This window comes from Dromaius novaehollandiae, chromosome 5 (assembly GCF_036370855.1).
Source record: "Dromaius novaehollandiae isolate bDroNov1 chromosome 5, bDroNov1.hap1, whole genome shotgun sequence".
NCBI classification, from domain to species: Eukaryota; Metazoa; Chordata; class Aves; order Casuariiformes; family Dromaiidae; genus Dromaius; species Dromaius novaehollandiae.
The window spans coordinates 3,683,179-3,693,385 of record NC_088102.1 but is presented as its reverse complement, the minus strand read 5'-3'; positions in this window follow the sequence as shown (position 1 = coordinate 3,693,385).

Here is a 10,207-nt window from a genome sequence, read left to right as displayed (position 1 = left end):
CGCCCCGCCCGGCGCTCGCCGGCACCGCCCGCCCTGCCCTCCGCGCATGCGCCCGCCCGCGCCGCGCCCCCCCGCGGGAGGGCGGGCGGCGCACCGCCCCCTTCCGCCCCGAGCACCGCGCGCCTTTCCCCGCGCCCGCGCGGCCTTCCGAGGGAGCTGCGCGTGCGCAAAGCGCCACCGGGGCGCCCCGCCCCGCGCGCGTCAGAGAGAGCACGCGCAGACGGCACGCGCTGGAACGGCAGGGAGGCGGCTCCGTGTGGGAGCCCACCCGGTTTGCCCGCGAGGCGCGTCGCGCGTGCGCAGTCCCGGCCTCGCCGCCGCCCCGCGGGACCGGCGGGGGCGCCGCTTCCTGTACCGCTGCGCCTGCGCAGCGCGCCGGGAGCAAGCGGGCGGGGCGGTGCCGGAGGCTGCGGCGTGACTGCGCATGCGGAAGCCGGAGGGGCGGGGCCTCTATGGGGAGAGGCGCCACGCGATCACACGTCAGCACATGACACGCGAAGGACGCCACGGGAGCGTCTTAAAGGGCCAGGCGGAGGGCGTGGCCCCCCGCGTGGGGGCAGGGTGCTGCCGCTTCTCCTTGCGCGCATGCGCAGTGGGGGTGGGGGAGGGCGCCTGCCCGCCCTGGCGGCTGTTGGCGCCGACCGTTGGGCCCCGCCGCCCGCGGGGTGGGGGCGGGGCGCCCTCCGCTGCCGTCCCCTCAGACAGGCGACCCTGCCAGTGCGTCCTCACGGGGGGCCGGTCTTGCAGGGCCACCGAGGCAGGACGGGGCCTCTGGTGCCTGCTTCCCCCCCCCGCCCCCCTCCCCCCCTCCCCCCCCCCCGTGCTAGGCTGCCCTGAGGAAAGGGGGCTGACTGGCTCGGCTTCCCCCTGCTCTGCAATGCCCAGGTTGGCAAAAGGTTTAGGCCGCACGGGGGGAAGGGCTTTCTGAGGGAAGCCATCTGCTGGGGGAGCCGGTGGGGTCCCTTCCTGAGGTCTTTAAGCTCACACGCTTTGGAGCTCAGACAAATCTGTGGGATACCATGCAGAATGCTTGAGCTGAGCTCATGTGTGGTGCTGGGCTAACTAATCCCTTGAGGTGGCTTCCAGCCTGCTGTTTTCTATAATGCTGTAGCTGGAACATCAAACCGGGTCTCAGGGTCTCCACTCGCCTGCTAATGGAACAACAAAGCTGAAGGTGGTGGTGGAGCCTCACAGCAAAGCTCAGATCCTGTGCTTGTGCCTCAGATGGGTTCTCCGAGTGATCAGACAGCATACAGAAGAGGGATCCTAACTAGGCTGCTCCCCTGGCCTGTGTGGTGGTGTAAAGCTGGTGTTGTATTAGCACCTTAGTGATGCCCAGGTGCAGCAAACACAGATGCCAGCCTTGGCAGGTGTTGGAAAAATTAATGCAGGTGTGTTGAATGAATTGTTAAAAGCATGTTGGGGGAAAGAAAGGCCTCATCTGGGCACAGCACAGGAGCTTGTACACAAGCTATATTTTGTTTAAGAAAAGGAAGCACCACTGCAGCGCTTGCTGGAAAGGGGAGAGGTGGCAGGCTGGAGGAAGGAAGTGGGAAGTTGGGAGGCAGTGACTTCAGGGAGAGCGTGAAGACTGTAGCGTGGGGCACTTGGCAGGGGCAAGGCACAGACAAATCTGGGTGTGGAAGGGGTTTGAGCCCTCATGCAGCTCTGAGCGGTTGTGCCTCACCCCTGTGTGAGCCATAACTGAAAGGGTCATCACAAATAAATCTTCAAAAACCACAGAATATAAATATGATGTTGGAACTTTTTTTTTTAAAAAAAAAGGCCTTGAGGAGGGTGGGCCTGGCTTGGAAGGTACGTGCTGTGTTTTAAAAGACGTCACAGGATATGAAACCAAGAAGAGTCATACGCCCAGTCAGCTACTGCCTGTGTTGTGCATCCAGAGCATTAGACATGGCGGTACCGTTCAGGGCAGTTTCATTTGTGCTCTGACTCACACCAAGCCAGCGGCTTCACGGGCTTGGGAAGAAGACAAGCAGGGGCACATAATTTCCATAGCATAAAATAGCCTGTATTTGACAGCACAAACTACATTTGCGGTATCACTAGCCTTGATGCGAAATACTTGGGGATGGGAGCGCAATTCCACCACCACCATGACAAAATTACAGGAGCAGGGGGGGGTCCGCCTATGGGGTGGGCCTTCCCCAGCGCCCTCCAAAAAAAATCTCCCCTGTTTAAAAGCAAAACCACATCTTAGGACATGTAGTGGCAGAAAGGGTTAAGGCTCTTTGGTGGGTGGTGTCTTGGGTCACTCCAGATAACTAGGATCAGTGAAACTTAAACTGTGGCTAACCAAGCAGGAAAGAAAGCAAACACAGGGCCGCATTCCTCCGCCGGGAGCCCTGACCGGCGTGCGCCCTGCCCGCCCGGCGCAGAACGGCTCCCGCAGCACGTCCTGGGCAGCCTCGCGCCGGGCCGGTTTCGCAGGCTGCAATCGCTGCCGCGTGTCGCAACTGGGCCGGGCCGGTGACTAGGCGGTGAGGCCGGTGCGCCGGGGCTCGTCACCCCTGCGCGGGGCGGCCCGCTGCTTCCTCGTGCGCTCTTAGTCACTGTGGGGCTGGGCCGGCCCTGGCGACAGCAGGCCTGGTGTGCCGGAGCAGGGCCTGCCGCGCAGGGCGTCAGCCCCCTTTGCACGGCGGGGCCCGTGGGGAGGAAGGCAGTTGGTTGCCACGTGCAAGTTGCAGGAGCGGCATGGGAAGGGGGGCCAGGATACAAACACAGTGAGACGTGCTGCGGGGTCGATCTTCGGCAGGCTGGGCTGTGTGGCTGCCTTCCAGCCTGTGCGGAGAGCACAGGCGTGCTTTCGCTTCAGATCGCATGTGTAAGATAGCCTTGAAAAAAGGCTTCAAAAATACCAGATCTTGCATTTGAGTTAATTTTTATTACAGCCACATTTCTGCTGCTACGTGGCACATGCAAAGCAATCCCCCTTGGAGCAGCAAGAGGGAAATCGCATGGTCTCTTTAGAAGCAGAACAGGAGATTTCCTAGATTACAGAATTATTAAGGGAATGACAACAGCCGTTTCAGAGGAAGCCTTTCTCTTTCATGCACTGAGCGAAGGGGGAGCGCGCCAAGGAAAACATACCATCCGTGGCCTCTCTTGAGCAGCACGTGCAGGCTGAGCTGAGGGCACGATCTGCTGACATCAGGCCTCGTGAGCGTCCCTGCGTGCAGCAGGCAGTGCCAGAGTTCATTCATGCTCTCGTATTTAAAGCAGCAAGTCAAACTGCTAAGCACCGTGCTGCCCTGCGATTTACGGCGAGCCCTGCCGATCCCGCTGGATACAGCCAGCTCAGTCTCATCTCTTTAGTAAAGGAAATTTATCTAAATGGAGTTTTACTGCCAAGCAGGGCTAGAATTAACACCAGAATATGGAGGTTAGTGGCTCTGTTGCATGACAGCGTTTCAGTGCTTGTGGACACCAGCTATAGTTTATTAAATTAGGCAGCAGTAGTAAAAGTCTTGACCCAAATCTTTGGGAGAGCAGGTAGCTCTACCCGTGGCCTCGGAGAAACCTTTTCTGGTTTCACGAAACGACAGCTTTTTTAGCCTTCTTATGCATAAAGCGTAAGCGCAAGTGTGCTTGCTTTTAATAGCTGAGAATTGCCTTTGGTGCCTTCTCCCAGGATCCCAGGTTTCTTGGCGACTCCCTTGCTGACTGTGCTGCTCCCTCGTTTTCGGGGACTGTCTGCAGATGGGGCTTGACCAGCTTTGTCTTTGCCCATTTCGCTTGGCCAACAGTTGGGTTCTGTTCATGCTGGTCTTCCTCATCGCCTTCTCCCTTTTCCTCCCTGGCAAACTGGAAGCGATGGAAGGTCTGTCGTTGCTTGGCAGGAATTACTTGCATGCGTACCAAGGCGGGGAGTTGTTTTCAGGGAGACCAGGGCTGCTCTTGGACTAGAGCCGCTGAGGGGCCCATCTCGGTGCAGCAGGGCCTTCCCTGTGCCAAGAGGCAGTGCCGCTTCCGCTGCCCGCGGGGTGCCTGCGTGCCTCTGCTCGAGACCGTCGAACGGAAGGGTGCTGCAGCCTCTGCCACCCCTCTGCCAGCACGGGCCTTCTCCTCCCAGGGCCCGCCGCGTGCCCTGCCCCGTCCTGCCCGGAGGACCTGCAGGCGGGGGCCTGTTCCCGAGCTGAGCCGTGCTGGTCCAGGCCGTGGTCGGCACGTTCTGCTTGGCTCAGAGCTGAGCTGTCCTCTGCTGCGGGAGCTCCCGGAGGCCGGCTGCCCTCCCTCAGCTCTCCCACTGCTGCTGGTCAGAGCTTCCAGCTTGGACCTGCTCCAGCCCCGAGCTGCAGCATATTGCTGTATTCCTTTAGCTGTCGCCGTGTGACGTGCTGGGGATCTCCAGAGTTGAACTTGGCATAGCCCAAGTCTAAAAATGTGGCAAAGAAAAGCAACGTGCTGCATTACTTTGCGTAGGAAACCCAAAGCTTAATTCAGGACATGGGCTGTGGAAGAGAAGCAGCATCCTCTCAGGCAAATGCTTTGTCACCTGAATTGGGCTTTATTTGTGAGAACCCTCCCTGCCCTCAGGAAAACTTACCATCCCTATGGTTAATGGAGCCGAGTAAGATTTTACATCATTTGGTCTGTGTTCTTTAGATAATCGTTAGTGTTCTTTAGGATCACATAAGGCAAAATGCACTCTACAACCGTAAGACGTTTGAGAACTTAGGTCTCAGATCTTGCTAAGACCTCAGCTGAGTCACTAACAAATTCGGTGCACTTCAGCCTGTTTAGCTCACCTTTATGCATCCAGCAGTAGTGCAAAAGGGGTGACAGCGTGGTGAGAGAGCACCACCTACTTTTGAAACGTTTTTATGTAGAGTCATCGTATTTTCCATAAATGAACACACGAGGCTGTAAACAGGACGCAGGATGGAAAAGGCATATCTAAGCGGAGCCAGGAAAGACTTTGCTGCTCCGAGGAACCCTGCTGCTGTGCTTCTGCAGAGGTCCCATAGCCCACCTGGGTGATCCAGGAGATAAAACAGGTTTGCCTCATGCTCTGTTAACACGTGAATTTATCCCAGTGCAGGATGTTTCGAAAGGCAGGTTCTTATTTTTAAGATAGTTACTTAAGTGACTCATTGGGATGGAAATGTGTCACTGAGGAAGAAAAAGTGTGATGGTTTGAGCAAAACCGCCTCTTAATCTCAGGTCTCAGCATGCAGAGAGCTGATACGAATCTACACCCTGTCACCACCCCTCCAGGAAAGAAGTTCACATTACACAGTATATATACTCAGTATAGTGGAGGTTCTTGAGTGCTGGATGATTTTCAAGGTCAAATTTCAAGGTCAAATATCTGACAAAAGCATTTACAATACCTGAGCATGTTCTAGATTACCTGAAAAATGTGACCTCTTTCAAGGAGTTCGGTTTCACATGCCTGCTGAAGAATTAAAAGCCTTCTCGGGTCCTTGGCAACACCCAGCGAGTTACTGGGTAGCCTGCAGAAGTTAAATATTTTAAAAGTAAGCACTGGCTGACAATGTGTTACTGGATTAATTGCCTCTTACATGCTGGTGTGGATTTACAGCTTAGAGAGTAAAAAGTGATTATGGCTATAAAGTGATTATGGGTTAAAGCCTGAGGAAAAAGATAGCAAATATCTGTAGGATGTCTTGATAACTCCATTGGGGTTGTAGGGCAGCCTCTTCCTTTTCTTCCTTAGTAAGGAACTTAGTGGTGGTGCAGGTACCAGCGTTTGCATCCATAGGTTTTGACGGTTTTGTAAGACCATGTTTGCATGTTCTGTCCTCCGCCAGTGATAAAGTGCTATCACAAGAATGTGCTGAAAGAAAATAATTCATGTTTGGCTTGACATAATAGCCATTACAATAGAATAAGCAAATGTCGAGGAAGTGGGTCAATAGCCCCCTTTGTTATCATCTCTTTGATTATGATTGACCTTTCCGATTGGTTTGAATTATCAGTCCAAACCTATTTTAATAGAGCTCATCTTGCTTACTTTTCTCACCTCTGTTGGCAGAGGGAGGTGGAAAATGACTCTGTTTCACTGATCCTTCAAAGACCTTGTGGTCCCAAGGAAGGAACAGGGAATATAATAATACTGTGTTTTGAATATCTCTTTTAGATAAATTCTTCTCCTGTTGTGAAAACGAACAATATCCTTGATATTACAACTGCATTCCACTGGTGGCTTTCTTATCATCAACATAGTTGATACAATGGGCCAAATATCTTCTTCGGGGAAGACAAGTTAGGCGAGCGCTTTCCATAAATGATTTGCAGCGGTCACTCCTGTCCGTAGGCAGGAAGCGGTGGAGATGGTCGTGCCGGGCATCTCGGCCTCATTGCCTGTGCTTGCCAGATGTCCGTGGGAAGCTGCCCCCAGCCCGTGCAACCGCAGCTGGGCTCGGCCGGGAAACGAAACCTGCAGCCTGGGGCATACGTGCTCTGCGAGCAGCGTGGCGTTAAACAAATCCTCGGGCCCTTCACGTGAGATTAATGTAACAGCGCTAGGGAAGGAGTGAAGGTGGTAAGTGGGCGTCACACAGCATTCTCCTTTGAATGGGTTTCTGTTCGCCTCTGTGTGTTCTCAAATGGGGCAGTGAGGACCCTGAAGAATACCCAGAAATGCCACATTTCTCACCAAGGGAAAGCCATATCCTTGTCTCTGGAATTCCTCCAAGTTTCTGCGGGAGCGGGGGAAGAACCCTTCACAAGTGGCCTCCCAACAGGAGAAACAGGCTGGCTGTGTTGGTTCCTTACCTTAAGTACCTCAAAATGCCTTTGCATCTACTCAAACAAATGGGCTTCTCTTTTCACGGGTTATTTTCAGGAGCAGACAGAAAAAAAATGTAGGTGGGAAATACTGCATCACCAAATTTCCATATGCCAAAATCCTGAGTCACCGCGATGACAGTACCAGCCTGAAATACCACGAAATCTTAACAGAAGTAATAATTTGTGGGACTTTTCCTTCACTCTCTGAGTTTTGTGTTTTCACACCCCGTATTAACTAGCAGCAGCACAGCAGCAGATGCAGCCTCCAGGACTCGGCTGGACCTAGTGGCTTGCGCGCTGGAGACTGGTACCCTGAGGTTTCGGGCTGTCGCTGATGCCCAGATGTTTTGAGCTCTCCTTCGGAGCTTGGTGGGAGCCTGAAGATGGTTCTTTGCCCAGTGGCCAGAGCCCAGCTTACCCGCAGTCTGGCTCCCGGGACCTTTTGGTGGGCACTTCACTGTTTCGATACCGTCCTCCTCCAGGGAGGAGCAGTTCTTCCCCAGCGACAGGCACGTGAGCTAGCCCTGCGCTCTGCTCCCCTGCCTTTTTGTCAAATACTCTTCAGGCTGTCTGGAGGTGGCAGGATCTCCTGCGCTTGTATGCAAAACAGGTATTTTCATACAGGATGAAAAAGTACATATTTGCGGCAGGAAGAAACAGTCTCTGTGGTTGTGGGTGGAGGAGGTGACGGGAGAGGGATGCCAGGCCATGCTGGGGAGTGGCAGTGGTCGGCGTTTTGGATATTATGCCCGTATACGTGGCCTGCATTTCTCTCCTTTTTGTGAATATCAAGACTCCTTTTTCTCCTCATGTCCATGACCCCTAAGTCATTATCCTAATGCCTTTAACCAAAATCCTAGCTGTCGCTGACAGCTCTTCTTTAAGTAGATAATAAGAGCCTGGAGCAAGATGTCTTGCCCACAGCACACTAATACCCTTAATGACTTTGGGCTCATGCAGCACTGGAAAAGATCTCGTTTGTCTTTTCTGGGATGGGATTGCACACCTTTTGCGGAGGGACACAATAGTCTGGGGACCCCACCAGAAGTCTCCCAGCCTACTGCTGAGCTTGGTTGAAGAAACAACGTGTAATCTGGTTCAAAAGAAAAAATGGCCATTTTGGCAATGGCAGGGCATGGTTGAGATCACCTGTAGCTAACTCTGTTAGAAAAGACACAATGCTGTTCGCACTGCTGGGTTAGACCAAAGGCTGCTTCACCATCCGAGCACGCTGGCTCTAAGCTTTCCTTGCCCCACAAGTCTCTGTGTGAGCCAGAGCACGGCAAGGGGCTAAAACATACCCTGTCTTGAAGGGGGAGAAACTTTTTAAGGCAAAATATTGTGTTGAATCTTTACTCGAGGAGCTAAATTATACTTCCTGCATTTGACACTCTCTCTCCCCCGTTCCCAGGGTGTTGCCGAAGCAGCAACGCATCCGGCTGCCTGAGGCTGCCGTGGTGAGGCGAGAGGAGCCGGTGCCCGAGTGCTGCAGAGCGGAGGCGGAGGGAGCTGCGGGCAGCCGGGCACCGTGGCTGGTGCCTGTAATCCAAGCGCCGGGGAGGCTGAGGCTGGCGGACGGCTTGAGCCCGGGGGTTCTGGGCTGCGGCGCGCTGTGCCGAGCGGGCGTCCGCGCTAAGGCCGGCATCGATATGGTGTTCCCCGGGGAGCCGGGGGGCTCCAGGTCGCCTAAGGAGGGGTGAACCGGCCCAGGTCGGGAACGGAGCAGGCCAAAGCTCCCGTGCCGCTCAGTAGCGGGACGGCGCCTGTGAACAGTCCCCGTAGCACAGCCCAGGCAACAGAGCGGGACCCAGCCTCTTTTGGCATCTTTCCCCCCCACGCGACCCTGCGCTTGCTCCAGCACCGCCTGTCCCGGGGGAGCAGCCTCGAAAGGGTCAGGTAAGGCTGGGGAAAGGCAGAACATCTTCTACAGATGTTAACAGCAAAGGTGCTGTGGCAGCCTTGCTCCTTAGCGTGTGCTCAGGTTTTGGTTGCTTGTGCTGTGATTTCTTGCAGCACTGAGAGGTCACGGTGCAGGACGCAATCAAACCTCTTTGGATCCCAATGGATTTAACTACTAGAGCGGGGAATCAGCAGCATTTCCCATCGGAGACGCTGCACTCCTGCAAGTCAGTGAATGGTGGGGTTAGTAACACCTTAGGCAGCCTGCCCCCAGGGCTCTGGCTTGCAGGAGTGTCTCACTAACCTGCTCCATTGGGTATTTACTGTCACAGCTCATTAGTGTCACCAGCTCTGAGCTTTAAGCTCTTCGGACAACACCGAGTGGTCAGTCAAGAAATCCCTATACAAAGTATTTCAGAGCTCGGAGCGGGGCATCTCTCAGCCTCTCCAGTAAATGAAGAGTACTGAGCTGTCCGAGGCTGGCACTGATGATAAAGCACCACGAAGTGCCTCTTTTGGCTTAAAATGAAAACTTTGGGCTTTCTCCACTACTGAAATCCACTTGTGCTCACAAATCTGTCTTTCCTATGTATTCATCCATTTCTAAAGGCAAAACACAAGCAGCACAAGGACCGTTCTCTCAGTTCCCCACTGCCCCTCTGTGGCCAGACAGAGCCCATACAAGATGGGTGGAAAAAATACTGAAAAACAGCTGGGCACCGTGGCTGGTGCCTGTAATCCAAGCGCCGGGGAGGCTGAAACTGGCGGACGGCTTGAGCCCGGGGGTTCTGGGCTGCGGCGCGCTATGCCGAGCGGGCGTCCGCGCTAAGCTCGGCATCGATATGGTGTTCCCCGGGGAGCCGGGGGGCTCCAGGTCGCCTAAGGAGGGGTGAACCGGCCCAGGTCGGGAACGGAGCAGGTCAAAGCTCCTGTGCTGAGCGGTAGTGGGATCGCGCCTGTGAATAGTCCCCGTGGCTCAGCCTGGGCAAGACAGCGGGACCCAGTTTCCTTTTGCACGTTTGGGCCATCAAAACGGGAAAAGGAGGGAAAGAGAGGAATCACTAGTGGAGTTAAACAGAGGAATAAATAGAGGGGTCTTAAAAAGGGGAGGACGAGAGCCCAGAAACACACTCTTTAATGAATTTCTTGGTCAAAGAGACGCCCCGATGCTCCCCAACCCCCTGGCTAGATTTTACAGTGAGGCAAAACCCCAAATCGTTGTTTGTGTGAGAAACTGAGGCTCGTGCTGCAGCTGTGGGAGAAGGGTCTCCGTTCCCCGAGGAGATCACAACGGCCTGTCTCCCCAGAGGGATGGAGCCGGGCCCGGGGCGATGGCGGGGCGCGGGGGGAGGCCTCACCTGGGCCGTCGCCAGGCTCTAGGCATCGCGGTGCGGGGCAGCCGGCGCCGGGCGCGGTGGCGCACGCCTGTAGTCCCAGCTACTCGGGAGGCTGAGCCCGCCGGATCGCTTGAGCCCAGGAGTTCTGGGCTGCAGTGCGCTATGCCGAGCGGGTGTCCGCGCTAAGGCCGGCA